This window comes from Zonotrichia albicollis, chromosome 2, assembly GCF_047830755.1.
Source record: "Zonotrichia albicollis isolate bZonAlb1 chromosome 2, bZonAlb1.hap1, whole genome shotgun sequence".
In the NCBI taxonomy this organism is placed as follows: Eukaryota; Metazoa; Chordata; class Aves; order Passeriformes; family Passerellidae; genus Zonotrichia; species Zonotrichia albicollis.
Genome location: NC_133820.1, coordinates 110717274 through 110731366, shown reverse-complemented (window position 1 = coordinate 110731366; position 14093 = coordinate 110717274).

Sequence of the window (14093 nt, the reverse complement as noted above, 5' to 3'; positions counted from 1 at the left end):
CGCTCTCTGAGTGATTCCCTGCTATAGTGTTTACAGTCTGTGTTATATGTTCAATTTAGTGTTTGTCTAAAGGCATACCCAAAGTATTTTCCTGAAAAGAAGATTTATTGTCCACTGAGTCTGATTCATGTAGTCACAGCCAATTTAGCTCAGATTTTTCTTGACATAGTATGCTGGGTCATCTGCAGCCCATAAACTTGTGGAGCAAGTTAAAATCAGTTTTATAGGGAAAGCAATGGCCACATGTGAAAACAAAGCAAAGCAAGGATTAATTCAGTATTTCCCATTGGAAGGTAGACATTTATCCGCTTCCTGGAAAGCATGGCCTCAGCATGCATGATGGTTACTTGTAACCACAGTTATTCTCTTTTTCCTCTTCCCTGAGCTTTTGCTGCTGACCATGACACAATATGTATGGGATATCCTTTGGGCAGGCACTGTCAGCTGTTCCAGCTGTGCATCTCCCAGCTTGTTGCCCACTCACAGTTGTGGGGACAGAATGAGAAAGAGAAAAGACCTTGGCACTGTGCAGGCAGTTTAGCAGTAGCCACTACTGGTGAGTTATCAACTTCTTCAGTCCCCAGTCCAAAGCACAGCACTCAGCCAAACTCAGTACACCCACCAGCAGGTGAGTCTCCAAACTCAGGGAATTCTCCACTGTGAATGAACAGTCTGTCAGACAGAGGTGAGAACGGGCTTAATCTTGTGATAGTTGCTACTATACCAAGCAAAGCACAAAACAAATCGTGTTTTAAATGCAAAGCAAGAAATGGAACAAAAGTACCAGAATGCTTCTGACTTGCAAAACACCCACAGTTCAAATTCAAATAATCTGTTATGCTCAGTGAAGGGCTGTAAATGTGGCTAGTGGTTCATTTGGAGACAGTTTTCTGCAGTATCAGTAGAAGAAGTGGCTGACACAGTCACCTGGCCACCAAAGGCAATCAGAGCATTCTCTGAATACTTGACTTGCCAGTCAGTACAACTGCCTTGGGGCTGTGCCCCACACAAACTTGAGGGGTGCACACTATTTTCTATCCAGGTTTCCTTGCTATTGACTGTCTCTGGGCTTTCACCCACAAAGCCCATTCACCTCTTGCCCACAAGCAAGAGGGAAAGGAAACATGATAATTGAACCCTATGGGTCCTTTGGATTTTTTCTTTTTAATTCATTAAAATCTTCCAAGAAGGCCTGAAAACATAATATGTAGGCAGGTAACAAATGAAGATTAATCTGTTCTGACAGCTCTCTAAGTGCCTACATATATAGATGGGGTGATTTCTGTCTGGCTTTGAACCCAGTGACATCTGCTAACAGCTAGGTGTTTACTAAGTAGCCCTAGGGCCAGCCACACACAGGTTCATGTGGCTTCAAAAAATTTCTACCACCGAGTAAACTGAAAAGATGGTTCCTTCAGCCCATAGGAAGCTCTATCTTTCCTGTCAGGAGAAGAGAATAACATCTCCCTGCTTCAGCCAAGCACTGCATAGAAAGTGATATGAAGGTCATGCTATATCGTTGGGGCTGAGTGGATCTGCAGTATCTGCCACTGAAGAGGTCCTGCCCCCACTTGTACCTCCTCTTACAGCTGCCAGAGCATCTTGGCTCCTCCACTGTCCTACTGTCACACTGGTTTGTGTTTACTACCTGTTCAGGGCTATTCTTCTGTTACTTAGGGGAATTAGCTCAGCAGAGGAGCAGATGACAGCTCCAAAGGGTGCATCTCAGACAGAGGAACTCACACTTCAGCCGTGGTAGGGCAGTAGTTCAGTGCAAAGTATAGTACATAACTTCCCCCTAGATATGACATTAGTTGTAGCATGAAGAGACCAGCAGGTTTTCTTACTAAAAGCAAATAAGCTGATTTCTGATAAAGAAATCCGGGCTCATGGCAAGACAAATGCCTGCCACCAGAAATTTCACCTTGGTGAATGTGAACAGCAGCCACCATCCTCTAATAGAAACTACAAAGCCATTTCAGTGGGTGAAATGGCTGGATGGGAGGAGCTGGAAAAACTGCCTTCAGACAGGTAAGAGGTCTGAGAGGTCCTAACCTGATCCTCTGCCCCACACCACCCTCACAGGGGACACAGCCTGCAGGATCAATCCCAAATTTGGTGACCTTGGCCTCCCTTCTCTGGCTGCAGAATTTTCATTCCATTTTCCATTCATATGTCCTCCCTGAAAACACCATTTTTAAGAGCTACATGACAATTAAATTCCCAGGATATATTGCTTTCCTTATTTCTGATGCTAACAACCTCATTGAAGTTATAGGAAACATTGTGTGCTTGCGTATTTAAAAAAAAAAAAAAAGTAACCAACTTTATTAGGGAAAAACAGCTAAATGCTCCAGGAAAGAAAATCTATTTCATGTAGCTCCAGACACAGGGTAACATAACATAACATAACATAACATAACATAACATAACATAACATAACATAGCATAACATATTCTTTCATTACCTTAATCCATCAAACTAATCTAGCTGTTAGTACCTGGCAGTCAATGCTGCAAAGTATACTTTATTCTAGGAGTTAGCTTTATCCTTTAATATTCCCATACAGCAGATATAGAAATAATAATGTTACTGTTAATTAAATGCTAATATGCTCTGGCCTACTAATGTTCTTCCATTAAAATATCCTTACTACTAAGTTTACAAACATACTAAGCTAAGAAGTAAATCAATACAGTTAAAACCATGTTAGTTGCCACCAAGTTAACAGAAAACATCACTTCTCTTATATTAGCAATAAGCCATTGTAAATTTGGTTCTACTGCATCAAAAGCACCTATGCAGAGGTCCCAGAAGGCTATTTTATTCATGTGGCAACCTTGTGTATTGTTACTAGTTAAAAGCCTTGACATACATTAGAATATAGACATACAGGAGCTTTGAACACTGAGGGGCAGTGTGTCTGTTTGGGAGGAGGGGTTTATGTGTTTCCTCTCCTAGCTCTCTAACGCTTAGAGGGACTTTCCCCTGCAGATGATGAACAGCATCTCACTGAAGACTTTGGACTCAGTTTGACAGCAAGGACAAACGAAAACAAGACTCCCCACACACTGCCTATAATCCCATTTAAAGCCTGGTTGTAACTTGATGAGCTATCCCAGGAATAGAATGGAATGGAATGGAATGGAATGGAATGGAATGGAATGGAATGGAATGGAATAGAATAGAATAGAATAGAATAGAATAGAATAGAATAGAATAGAATAGAATAGAATAGAATGGAAAATAATATTTTTGTGATTAAAAATAAAAAACATTGTAATGTCATGCCCTTCAATGGCTAGAGAAAGCCTCATCAGAGCAGGCTGGGCCAGAAACATCTTAAATACTGTCACCCTTGAGCTTCATCCTTTGCCATACTTCTAGACAAGTAAATGACATTTATTTGCCTTTATAGAGGTTTTGAGACCATGATCTCGTTATGGACAATTCCTAAATAACTTCTTTTTAACATTAAGTTGGCATCTAATAGCCTTATGAAAGGATGTTTAACAGCTTTGTGGGGGAGAAAGAACTGCATATATGAGTATGGGATCCAGGTTTATCTCCATGTATAAGAAGAGCAGAAAGAAAATACAGTGAACAGAAAGTCAGTACGAAGTTCAGCCAGTTCAATTAAGCTGGAGTTTGAGGGCTGTCAGGCTAACATAAAAATACCTGTTTAAAATAAAAACTAATGAGGGTGAACACTATGACGATGCTTTGCTCTCCAGTAAATGAGCCCACAACATCACTTTCTAAGATGCCTGTGCTAAACAGCATCTCCCACACTCAGCAACAATGAGAGTAGAAGGAAGGTGCTCCTTGCAGCAATAGGCAGCAGCAGCCCTGTCCCTTTCACCTGGGAGCAGTCTGTGTGTGCTGTTCACAGGCCACAATGCATTCAAACCAAGCTTTCTTGTTTTACTGACTTCTTAGGACCAAACAGAGCCCCCAAGGAGAAAGGATAAGAATTCAGGACATAAAAGTTTCACTTATATGTCTGTAATTGATTGCATTTGGCTCTGGCTGCATTGTTGGGATTGGCTACCTCCATTCCTCTAATGGGAAATACTAACACTAGTGGTTGTTTGAACAGCTCAGATATTAATAGCATCCCTGTTATGGTAATGTCTCCTAACTAGAAATAAGCTTTAAATATGTTGAGAAGAGAAGTGAGCACCTTTAGAGGAAAGAAATTCAGTCATTTCTGTAAGCCTGTGATTCTATGATTGCCACAGTAGGTCCTGAGCAATAGAGCGAGGCGTTACCAAGGCTGCAGATAAGCCTGTGTACACAGACCTTCCAGCTATTTTGTCTTCTATAAACAGCTATTTTGTCTTCTATAAACTTAGGAGAAACATAAAAGCTGATCGTTTTAATGCATGCTACCAAAGGAAACAATATGCAACACCATAAATTTAAGGCTGTCACCAAACAGAGTAACAGACAATTTTGTCAACATGAGTTTTGTGCACAGTATGCTCATGACAGGAAACAAGCTATTTTCCTTTTCTATGGGGCTTGCCATCTTGCAAAAAGGGCAGGCAAGAAGACAGCACAAGCCACTAGCAGGAAAACATTCAGAAGCAGCCACTACTCCACACCCTAAAAAATCAATGTATCTATTTTAACTTTGCTGAGGTTGCTCTGCCCACATGAATCTCCAAAATAAAACCACCACAGTTCTACAACTAAGGCTGAGCAGTACAAAACAATGAGATAAAATGGCAGAGGGGGACAAAAAAATATTAAGAGAAGTAAAATCACTGCCTTGGATTGAAGGAAATTCTGCTTTCACTTGCATCGTTTGCACTACCACACAGTGGTAGTGTGACCTTGGCCTCCCTTCTCTGGCTGCAGAATTTTCATTCCATTTTCCATTTATATGTCCTCCCTGAAAACACCATTTTTAAGAGCTACATGACAATTAAATTCCCTGTGACATTCAAGTGAAGTTATAATGCCATTCCTCAGATGTAGAAATAGATTTGTCTGTGATACTGTTGGGTTTATAGGGGATATTAGAAAGGTGACCTTTCTCACTAATGAAATTTCTGTTAAAGGACTCACTTAGGTCAAAATGTTACTCTGTTATTGGGCAGCAGTAAATCTTATGCTCCAGTGAGCCAGTGCTCTGCAGACCATGTGGCAGCTTCAGTGTTTATGTCTAGGTTCAGAAGAAGTGATGTCCAGGAACTCAGGAGAGCGTTCTGCTTTCCTGAGATCTGCAGGGCCCAGCTTCCTGGTGAGGGCACAGGCAGTGCTAGAGGGAAGGAGGAGGCAGCCTCAGGCTTTTGGGGACGGGCAGCAGCCCATGTCTGAGACGGGCTGGTGACTGCTGTTGCCTAAAATCAAAGAAAAATTTCCAAACAATATTAAGAGTGCCTATATTAAAAGGAGGTCTTTAATGAAAGCTTTCATATGCACAAATACGGCTCTGCACACAAGCACAATTGATTTACTACAAATTTTATAAGGGTAATTAATTAGTATATCTAGCAGATACATCCAATAAGAGACCAGTTGCCTCAGTAACCCACCCTTGGGGTCTGCACCTTGGAGTTGTCCAGGGACATCTTTGCCCTTTTTCTTGTTATGTCTTCTAAGTTCTAATGCAAACCATGTCCTTGTTAGAATTCCTCTTATTGAAAATAAGACTAAACAGAATTTTAGGAATGAGTTAGACAGGGTTAGCTTATTTTCTAAAATGTGGAAGAAAGGGCAGGAAAAGTACTAGAAGCTGTATGACTATGTATTAACAGTCTACAAAACTACAAGTATGTGAAAAATATATGAAAAGCAAAAATCTTCAGGCATCACTGCTGAGTACTTTCAAACTGAATTTTAAGAAAGGGCATGCATTGTTATCTTGTCAGCAAAGATGTGAGGTGGATGAAAGCTTTTTTGTTTGCACAAGAATAAATGAAATCTTCTGTTTCTCTAATTTCTTGTCAAGACACAGAAAGGCCAGCAAAAATGAACAGGGTTTGTTTCTAGGAGCAGGTTTTGCATTAGTGTCATTATGAGTCAACACTTCATTCTAAGTGTCTTTGTATTACCTCCTACACATAATGTAAATATAAGGGTAACTCTGCTTCTTTCCAGCACTCAGCCGAAGCACTGTTTACCAGATTCTCAAATGTGCTGGCGGAGTGCTTGCACCCATGGGTGTGCCCCAGCACTCCCAGGGCTGCTGAACACTGGATGTGTTCTTTGTTGGTGTCATTCTTGGTTAAAGGGGGAAAATCCCCTTCCTCATCTTCAGGAATAGTCACATAAATTCAGGCAGTTTTAGTTTTCCAGGAGAATAGCAAAACGTTTTGATTCAAGGAGGAAAAATCAGGTTTGGAAGGTGCAAGTGGGAGATCAGGGGACTCTGTGCACGTGCCAGGAATGTTCATCATCTCCTGGCATTCTTAAAAAGACCTTTTCCCCAGATCTGCCATGACAGCTCTGACAGTGGTGTTAAATCAAAGTATATTTCTTAAATTTTCCTACCTCAGAAGTGTATTTTGGAACATGGATAGTGGTCAGACTCCATTAAAATTTTCAATATTAGGGCATTTTCCAACCTACATGATTGTATGATTCTGTGAAGATGAACTACAGCTGGGTCCCCACACAAATAGTAGCTGAAGAAGGTTCTGCTACTGAAAAGCAAGAGCTTGAGCTGTAGCCAGGTGAATTTGGTAGCTGGAGTGCATGAAAGACCTGCAGTGGAAGGTTCAGCCCTTCCTGAGCAGAGAGAAGGTGAGGTAAACACCCAGCCTCGTGTGTGTAAGCTGGAGTGAACTTTGTGGGGGATTTTGCTCTAGGGAACTCTAGAAGGGTTCAGCAGGGGCAGGCACTGCTGGGACTGTAGAAAGCAGTTGCTAATCCTCCCTGGCTGTTTGTTACCAAGTGTTGTTTGTTGCTGGATGTCGATGGGGCTGTTGTTAAGCAGGGCAGTAGCACAGCTGAAGGTGAGCCCTGCAGATGGCTGTGCCAGGGGTCAGTCCTGAGGGCCGAGCTGGCTCCCTTGAACCAGGCCAGCCTGCTCGCAGTGCTAGGCTGTCACCGTGAAGGTCAGTGCAGTGAGTTTTAGGGACCAGACCTGCAGTTTCTGAGTACTGGGAATTTTTTTTCTTCAGGCTCCTACACATTCAGTTTCGTTCTCTACCTTTTTTCTTTGAGATCTTCTCTTTAGGGCTTCTTACTGCAATTAAAAAGCATTTCTGCTGGGGTCCCAAAAATCCACAGAAATCGTACTGTGTTTTGTAAGAAATTTACTTGGCTCTTGAGGTCTTGCTTAAAAGCATAAATCTTTTCATGTTATGACATGTTTAATTATGTAAATCCTTCCCCCAGAAGCATTGCCATAATGGGTCCTGGATAATGATGTGCCAAATACAATGGCTAGAACAGAGAGATTCTGTTTGTTTGTTTATTTTTGTGGTGGTGGTGATGGGAAGGGTTATGCATTAATAAGTCATGCTTTTCCATAGCCTTTCAAGAAAGAATACGAAGAGAAGCATTATGTGAAAGTGATTGTTGTGGTATATTTCTGTACTTTCTGGATGTGAGACACCTGTAGCCCATTGAATCAAAGTAGAAAAAAGAGAGTGATGCTTTTAAATCACTATTGTGATGTGGCTATTATTTTATTACCTCTGTCTTTTTCACTTTATACTTGGTGTAGGATGAGAATCAAAAAACAAAATTACTGTTTACACCCTCTGCATTCTGTAAAATTAATCCATGGATGATTAAACAGTTTTTTTGCTGCTTGCTTTTTAACTGGGAGTTGTGAAATAAAGCAAGTCATAATACTGCCATGTCACTGAAGCAGGCTTCATGAGTGTACCTCACTCTGACAGAGCATGTTCTCTATTTAAAATGCCTGTCTGAGTAATATGATGACTCCCTTAAGAACTACCTTCTGCAGTTGCTCTGTGAATTGCACTCCTACTGGAGTCAAGTACATCCAGGCAAATTGGATTATTAGCTGGAGATAAAGGGGCCCAGGGAGCACTTAACTGCAGGAACAGTGATGCTCTTGCCTTCAACTCAGTGTAAATGCTGGCTCTTACAAAAGCAGGAGGGATAAAGGAAGGATGTTTTAGTTCTGAACATTGTTTTCTTCCTTTAAGAGGCTCTGTACTAGCTATAATGGGATGAATCATAAACCTTAATCTACATCTAGAATGAATCTTTAGTTTTAAACCCAATGAATTTCAGAAACTGTTACATTCTTAATAGTGATTTTGAAATGAAAGGGGCATTTTAGCTTTGTATTTGAGAGAACAACTGTAAAATGATAGTTTAATTGTATTGTAGGTATAACATGTGATCAAGGCCAGCAGAGACAGTTAGCATGCTTTAAACTTCAAAACATTTCAGTGATATTTTTAGAGTATGAGAAGATGTGGAATGGAAACAGCTGGATTTATTTGTTTACTTGCTGTGTCAAGGTGGTGAGATGGGAGCCCTTACAGAGTGCTGTGTGGTCAGCAAAGCTTGCAGGGAACTGAACTGCAGTGGTCATGGCTGGCCTAGCTGGGGCTGAGGAATATAACACCTTCTAATGGGCAGAGCAAACAAGAGAGGGTTTTTTTGTTGCTATTGGTTTTCTTCCTACTTCTGGGTACCTTGCTTAACTCTGAAAAGGGGAGCAGATGAAGTCTGACAGCAAATAAACCTACCTGCTGCTAACTTACCTGTTTTGTATATGTGGTAGGTCTTTAGGGAAAAAAATGCAAATTAGAAAGAAAAAATTGGAAGAATAAATGGGTTTAAAGCTGTCTTTCCTGTGAGCAGACTTGAAATAAGGAATAAAATACAAAAAAATATAACCCACAAAGCCCAGGAAAATATAGACAGAATAAAATTCTTGGGAACAAAAGACTACAGTGGAGGGTAACCAGCTATTCCTTTAGAAAAAGGAGTATCTCCCTCATTTCGGAGAAGAGATGAATGACCTCTACAAATGAAAACATAAACCTCTCATATTTAATGTCATCAATACCACCCCTTCTGTCATCAAAGGTCACCAGGGGCCTTGAATTTTAGTTTTTCCTTTCGTCAATGTTTGTATAAGCTCAGTTAATACTTCTAATTTAAATCTATATAGAGCAAGTGAAGGTGCAAGTCCTGTCACCTTGGTTGGGAATGAGGGAAGGCAGATCTTTATTCACATTAGTGGGAAGTTGCTCATAGCAGACACTGGTAATGTACATTGCTTAAAGAGAACTGGAATTTGCTTGTTTACTTGGCTGTGTTAAAATAAGACTGAATGCACAGCAAAATGCACATGCTCTCCAGATCCTCTCCTCTGTGCAGGCAGAGCTGCTGCACTGGGAAAAACTGTTCCTGTGTCCAGCAGGAGCTACTCAAAGAACAAAGAAATAAAAGACTATGTTCTGACTAAAGTTTTTATTCCAATATAGATGAGTGTCTATCTATCAAAAGGCAACCAGGACCTCAAAAAGAACATTTTATTTAAAATTTGATTTTTACGAACACTGTTTTACTCCTTGGAGTAACTCCAAAAATAATTCTGTAAAGAATATTACTTATGAGCTGGGTGCTTCTAACTACGCCTTGTTCTTTGGGATCAAGCATGTGGCTATTGCCATGTGCTCAGTGCTTTACAGAATGAATCATGTTTCCTCCCTTAGGATTCATTACAAATGCAAAACACTTCTTAGTGCTTCTCTTATGATTGTGTTTGGGAGTTCTTTGAAACCATCATGAGGTGGGCTGCACTGAAAATGCAGGGTAGTATGAAGACCCATTGAAAAATGCAATATCTCTAACTAATTTGAAATCATATACATACAGTTATATGTCATGTCCTCACCTCCTCACATCCACCCCCAAAGAGAAATTGGAGTTAAATATATTCTTTAAACTATTATGAGAAAGAAATTTGAGAAATTATGAGGCTGAGGCAAGCTCCAAGATTTGATGTCTTGAACAGGATCCCAACCATGTGATGGGTTCAGTGTGTAATGAATACTCTGGAGGAGAAATATTGACAGCCCTGCATGTTACATGCAAAACTATGAGCAGAGACAACATGAGTGTGCACAAAATTCTGAGCTGTGTGAGGAGGGGTCCAGGTTGTCCTTCTAGAAGTGTAGGTGGTTTTTGTCTTGTTTATATTGTTTTGTGGCCCTGGCAGTAAAAACGGTGGCCAGCATCTCAGATGATCCTAAGTTAGGTCCCTGCTGCTTTTGACTCATTAAAACACCATAAGGAATCTATCTGGCCTATTAAAATAAATTCACTACAGGTCTGGACAGGCAAAATCTAGGTAGGTAGCCAACATGGAGGTGAATCTAGGGAGCTCCCTGTGTCTGAAGGTCAAGAGACACAGACATTCGGCACTACTGCGTTACATGCAGGAAGTGCAGTCTGCGCAGGTTCTGACATTACTGTACACAAAGTGTGGGGATCTTATCCCATGCTTTCCAGGCAACAAAGACTACTGAAATTTTGCTGCAGTAGGCTGGTGCAGCTTATGTGACCAGCTGTGCTTACTAGGCATAGTGCTTGTATATGTGTGATCAGCTTGTGTGCTGTGATATCCACCTGAGCCTTAAACAAATCTCAGGTGGCTTGCCTGATTTGGCAAATTGCTGATAAGGCTGATTTCCCCCAATGATCTTGATTAGCTTCATTTTACCTTTCACAAGGTGATTGGCTCTAACATTGGGAGAGTTGAAGCTCCTTGAAAGAATATGGGATAGGACCTGCCAATGGGATAATGCAGTATTTAAATCCCAGGTAAAGCTTTTTGTCCAAAAAGCTGGCTCAAGTGGGGTTACTGTGAGATTTTGAACTGATGGAGCTGGATAACATGATGATGCTGAAGAAAGGCTCAAAAGCTCTTTATGTTGAGGTTGTGTGAAGACACAGCAGCTGGAAATGGTATTTCTCTCTGCTGACCTTCCACATGGCAGACACAAAACATAAAAACAAAACCAAATCCCTTCAGCTCTAGTTCAAACTACACTAAGATTTTAAATTTTTTATAAGTGATTTCACTGTAAAAGAAGAGACAGGGCTAGGGCTGTAGCTCCCTCCTGTTTATAGTTCCTTAGTTCTTACAATTTCTTCACAGGGCAGTGAATGTGTAAGGACATTGCCTTATGCAGAATATGCCCACATCCAACCCTTGAAGTCCTGCTTCTCTAACCGACATACCAACAGCAATCCCTATAAAGCAGAACCTAGAAGCAGGCAAAGGGGAAAAAGCAGCTTGTGTAGATCACAGTAACAAGTTTTATATTTAGACTTTCATTTGTTTCCATCAGTCCAAATCCTCTTAACTTCTGTCTGTTATTTCCTGACACTCAGCCCAAGGGCACGAGCAGGTATTCAGCTGGTGATCAACCTCTAATGAAGATTAGAATCCCTGCAGCTGAGATAAAGAAATTGCCTGCTAGTACCCAAAGATGTCAGGGTCAGAGAAGTGGTCAGTGACCTAGGTAGAACAGCAAGAGCATCTCTGGAAAAAAATAGTAAAATTTCAACAGGGCAGTTTGGTCAATTTGACCCAATTCAAATCTTGGTCAATCATATTCATGGTTAACAGCCCTCATGAGCTGTTCATCTTGACAGGCTTGTCCGTGCTTCCATGTGTTTTTTATTCTAAAAACCAGATTTTCCTTGTAAATTATCTGGGAATAACAGAACTATGTTATTCAAATACTAAGAATACTTTTGTGTAAACTTTTCTTTGTCAAATTATGTGGATTGACTTCCTGGTGCCCCTCCCTGTCAAGTAGGTTTTTCAGTTCTTGAATTAATCTCTTTAATGTCAGGGCTTCTGGGTACTTTGCTAATAAAAATCTTTAGTGGGTGAGGGATGACAACAGCAGTGTCAGTCACTTCTAGGGATGAAATGTTGAGCTGCCCCATAACTCCTGAACAAAAACTGACTCGGTGAAATAGTTTGTTTAATAGTTGAAAGTGCAAATGATCTAACTGTTTATTAGTAGATTAGTTTGAGTTACTCGCTTTGAAAAGAAAGAAAAAATCTGTATTGCTCTTTGACAGTTTGAAGTTGTATATGCTTCACGTATTCTCCCTGCCTGGATCAGAAGATGGAAGGACTGATAGAGTAGAAATAAAAGTATCACAGGTGGCATCCGTGCCCTCCTGAAGTCTTTTAGGTGAAAGTAATAAAGCATAAAAAACTCTAGGGATTGGGTTTTGGTTGGATTTGTTGGGATTTTTCCCCCCAGGCTTTTTTGGTCTATCCTCCTACTTAGAAAGTGCTCAGAGTAATAGAAATAATCAAAACATGAAAGGAAATGGCATGGGTAGGTTTTTGAAAGAAAGAGGAGGGAAGATAAGGAGTTAAACTTCCAGTGCTGGTCTTCTATCAGGGTATCCCAGATCTTGTCTGCCTAATTGCAAGGAAAATGCAAGGGTGGAAAGGCAGAACAAGTAGATTACATTAGCATTTTGTAGGGGCTTTTGTTTGTGGCAAACACTGAGGCTAGGCTGGCATGAGGCTTTGGGTTTCCTGGGGAGATGAGCATGAGTAAGATATTTGTGGTTTGCTTGCACTAAATATTAGACTCACATCAGCTGGCATCTGTTGTGTCAACAAATATGACTGCTAAGAAAGTGAGAGAAGGGCTGTTTTCCTCTTTGCTTTCCATGTGGCACACAGGGTTTGGTGATAGAGAACAGGGTATCCATTAACCATAAAAATTTCTGGAGGTCTTAGCCTCATGGACTAGTGCTTTTGTGCAGCACTGCCTACAAGCTGAAGCCATGACCTTATAAATCTTATCTCTGTTCACTTTTAACCAGTTAAGGGCCAGGTCACCAACTGAAGTGTGATTTGCAGGGACAGGCACAGAGGCTTTCACCAGTAAAAGTGCTTTGACTTGGCTTGTCAGACTCTGCTCAGGTCTGACCTATCCAAGCACACGTCACTGAGCATTATGAAAGATGGGAGTTTGCACATCAGGAAATCACCTGAAAAGCTACAAATGTGGCTTTTGCTTGAAGAGCTGCCCTAACTTGGCCTCTGTAGAGGCTGTTACCATTGGTTTCAGTGCTACTTCAGCTGGGTCAACCTCATTTATTGCAGAAACTTTTTTTTTTATAGTATTTATTTTATTTGAAACACAGCAGGTTTCATACCACTGTGATTGTCCTAATAAGTCACGTTTAATCCAGCAGTATTGCTGCACGTATGCTGTGTCAGTATTGCTTGACTTGTTACTTGCCCTGCTACACAAAATTTCACCTAAGCAAGACAGAGATGGAGAGTAAAATTAGCTAGAGGCACCAATGAGCATTGAATAGTGCAAGACCATTAACTGATGAAATAGCAGGGCTTGCTGTCCTTAACATGGCACACAGTGATGAATCAATGTTGTGTCTGAAAGATGTGCTCACTTAGCATTTTAAATTTAATTTAGATTGATGTGATGCAAATTACTAAGCTATTCTCAGTCCGCTGTTGAGATGAAATAGCTCTATTAGTGCTGCTATGCAAGATGGTCAGCTGCTTCATTTCAGGTGATGTGCTCTGCCAATGGCAGTTATGTATGTATGTATTGTTTCAGGATCCTTGAAGGCAGCTCAACTGCCTGTAATTTCCAAAGTGATTTTGTCTGTTGGAAAATGTTTTGTTACATCAGAGACCTCTAGTGCATAGTCAAGCATTGTCAGCAATCAGAAATTGAGTAAGAGGTCAAGGAGAGGAAAAATAAGTACAAGCACTGTGATTCCAAGTTGCATTTCTAGACGACAAAGACCTGGAGAGCAAGCAACATGGTACTCATTCAGTGGAGGAGGAGAAAAGAGGTTCAAAGTTGATACTGAAATATGTGCTACTAGACAGTTATCAATAATTTAGTATTTAGTAATCAGTTGTCACCCACTTTCATACTTTGATAAAAGCATCACTTCATCTTGCTCACAACTTCAGCTTTCAAAAAGTTGAAATAGCATCTATTGTGCTGGTTCTGTCTTCAAGGGTGGAAAGGATGTAGTCAAAATGTTAATGACTGAACTGTGTGTATGCAGATCTTTGCAGACTACTAATACCACAGTAGTTATTAGTACATGCTTATGAAGGTAT